Consider the following 3,391-nt stretch of genomic DNA (forward strand, 5'->3'; position numbering starts at 1 on the left):
GGATTTCAGGGAGGGGGTCACAGCACAGAGCCTTCTGCCAGCTCTCTGGCATTCTTCCCCTTCTCATTCCTTCTCTGCTCTTTTTACTCTTTCCTCCTAGATTGTATTCCTACCTCTCATGCAATTTCTCCCCCCATCTATTAGACAAAGCATCACTAGATGGTCAATCCATCAAGGTCTCAACAGAATTAAGAATCTTTCTTCCATGTACCAGTAGCCACCCTCTTTAAAAGGAAGTGGGATTATAAATAGCTTTTTATTTTTGCTGCATCATCTATCCTCATACTTCTCATAGGACAGATGGAAAAACTGAGGTAATATCCACATAGCAATCCAACAATATTGCTCAACACTAAGCGTGAGTCCACTCTTGGACTTATATATTATGAGCCTGGTTATCTTTTCTTCAGAGCACTCTTTTCTTTGTAGAATATGGCAATTGTACATATTCTAATGTGGAATCTTTTCTGGATGGTTGATGATTTTGTTGCTATCCGCTAGGCTCCATGCTTCTCTAGGATTCCAGGAGAAAACACTATCTCCCCAAGAGTTGGGAGCTCTTGGAATGCAGCCAAAGGCCCTTCTAGGATCCATGAGAGTTATTTAGCTTGTTTTGGGGCATGTTTCTGACTTTTCAAAACCTACTTCATCACTGATTGAGAGAGAAAAAGTTGGGGAGGGATGACTGGAAAAGGCTGAGAAAAAAACTGTCACAGAGAACTTTTTTTTTTTCTTTTTTAAAGCCAGATAGCCACCTATCCTTGTAGTCAAGGCAGGCAACCAAATAGTTGGCTTGTTCAGGAAAGACATGTTTCTCTCTTTGCACAAAGAATGCCTGCCTCTGAATTCTGTATGCAAGAAGACACAACAGAGCTTGGGGAGGCCCACAGAGATAGTGAATGCAGATGTGATCGAGAAATCAAGGAGATTCTATCAGAGCTTACTTGAGGCTTTAAAGGAGGTGCATTTAGAAAAACACAAATAAATGTGATTTTATGCAAAGCAAAAGGAATGTATGGAATTCATTATCCTCAAGAGTTAGTGTAAACTGAAAAGATGTATAAATACCTTTTTAAAAGGGTTAGATGCATTCATAAATTTATGCATAGCTGGTTACTAAGGGTAACTAGGATGTTTTCATAGGAAGCTGGAAACAGAAGAAACTTCAGAGATCAGCTAATCTCTACCCTTCCAGCCCCTTCCCCCAACCACCACCTCTACAGTGAGGGGGTGTCAGAAAGGGGCTCCTGGAGCCAAAGAGGGAATTGGATGGTATACAGTGATTCCTAGTGGTCTCCCAGGTAACCTTCACCCCCAACCTTTTTTTCATAGCTAAGTTTTAGAGATGGAGAGAAGGATCAAACAGGCTAAAAGCATCTAATTATCTAGAGGAGCCAATAGATTCTTCTTCTTCTTCTTCTTCTTCTTATTATTATTATTATTAATGCCTATAGCACCTGGTCTTTCTAGGTGGTCTCCCATCCAAGTACTAACCAGGCCCAACCCTGCTTAGCTTCTGAGATCAGGCATCAGGCTTGTTCAGGGTGGCATGGCCATAGACCATGGCCCGTGGCTCCACTGGGGTGTGAACCCAGGACCTTCTGCATGTAAAACAGATGTGCTAACCACAACACTATGGAACCACATCCACCAATAGATTCTTTGTGTGTGGAGCATGCAGGGGGCAAGCAGAGGGTATATATACAAAGGTAGATAAGAAAAAGACAGTATTTTGTCCTTGGAGAGATCATAGTTTAGTAAGGGACATAAATAAGTGAGAAATAGTGGAATATTCAGGCTTACAGTCAGTTTAGAGCCCAAGATTTCTTCAGAAAGAATGTGAATGGTGCCCCCGGAGTTGTGCATCTCAGTAGCCCTCTTCAAAAATCAGCTACTGTAACTCCAACATTTCCAAGTGAGGAAATGGAGGCCTGGAGAAACGAATGAGTGGACTATTGGGGTTGCACAGCTATTTCACGTCAGAGAGGGTCTCTAGTTCACCTCTACCATACTATCTTGCCGTGGAGGTTGGGCTATCAAAGGCAGCTCGGTCTTCTCACAACACATGCCTAGAGACCCCGTCATCTGGGCCACAGATAGGCAATACATATTAGAATTAAATGTTTTATTAATTAGAATTAGAAACACTTCTCTCTGTCAATGAAGAAGAGATTATCCCTTCCTTTAGGCACATGCAGACTCTCACAGGGTGCTGGACTTGGTAAGTGGACCTTGGGTTAAGCTTCAGCTCCCATTCACTTCCTCAACTGGGCATCATGCATTAAACAAACTGCCCAACTCTATACCGTATCCCTGCCCATTGGGAACAAGAGTCCTGGGCTAAAGAGACTATGAAGATAATCCAGGAAGCATCTGCTATTTTACAGCCACTGCTACTGCCTCAGCTAATTCCTCCCCAAACTAGACCCCAGCCCCTGGGGTGATGACATTTCAGTGGTGGAAGACACAGACCCTGTCTAGTTTCTCTCAGATTTTGAAGTCTGTAAGTTGTTGTGAGTCCTTCAGGCTATAAGTCAGTTCATAAACCTAAGATGTCATTATATCACTATTAAATAAATAGTACAACAATTAAGTTTTATTTGAAAAAATGAATGATCTTTCTTCACACTGCTAGAAGTTCTAAAATGAGGCACCAAACTTAATTTTTAGTGCCTGTTTGAATAAATAGCTCACTCAACTGCTGATCTCCTAGCAGAGCCTTCCAGCTTTGCAATTCCAGTCACCTCCTTAATTCTGGTGGGGCCTAAGCAGTCAAGAGCAGTCAGCCTCCTCCCCCTACAATTCTCTGAGGACTGTGGAACAAGAACTAGGTCTCATCCTCTCTTATTTGGCCTATGTTACTTGCCTCCCTCCTAAACTAACTGTCAGAATTATGACCAATTAAGTACAACAACAGAGCCTGTTCATGCTCCTCCTTTTATCGCTCCTCAATTTCCTATGGCCCAGAAGATGAGATTAAACAAGAAGCCTGGCGCGGGGGGTGGGGGAAATTTTATCCACTGGCCTCACCACTCACTAGGTGCCTGAAATTCTCCCATGAGCCTAATTTCTTCCTAACATGTAACTCCAAAAGTCCCTAGGTAATTAAAAATTGCTCTGATAGGGAGAACACATAGTACCGGTCGTTCATACTGTAATATGAATGTGTTTGCCATATTTTTCCAATGAGGCAGAAGGTTATATGAATGAAGAAACATGCAAATATCCCATACTTTAATGGAATGAGGGTACTCCACCAAAGATAGCTGTAAAATGAATTCTAGTTCTTCATTAGTTGTTTTCCTTCCCTTCCTTCCTTCCTTCCTACCTTCCTTCCTTCCTTCCTTCCTTCCTTCCTTCCTTCCTTCCTTCCTTCCTTCCTTCCTTCCTT

The 3,391-nt window shown here is 42.3% G+C and overlaps 1 pseudogene; it reads right to left on the reverse strand.

Moving 5' to 3' along the window:
• Nucleotides 1-1,445: 1,445 nt before the first annotated feature.
• On the reverse strand, nucleotides 1,446-1,561 carry LOC111732015 (annotated as a pseudogene).
• Nucleotides 1,562-3,391: the final 1,830 nt, after the last annotated feature.

This window comes from Pteropus vampyrus, unplaced genomic scaffold, assembly GCF_000151845.1.
Source record: "Pteropus vampyrus isolate Shadow unplaced genomic scaffold, Pvam_2.0 Scaffold419, whole genome shotgun sequence".
In the NCBI taxonomy this organism is placed as follows: Eukaryota; Metazoa; Chordata; class Mammalia; order Chiroptera; family Pteropodidae; genus Pteropus; species Pteropus vampyrus.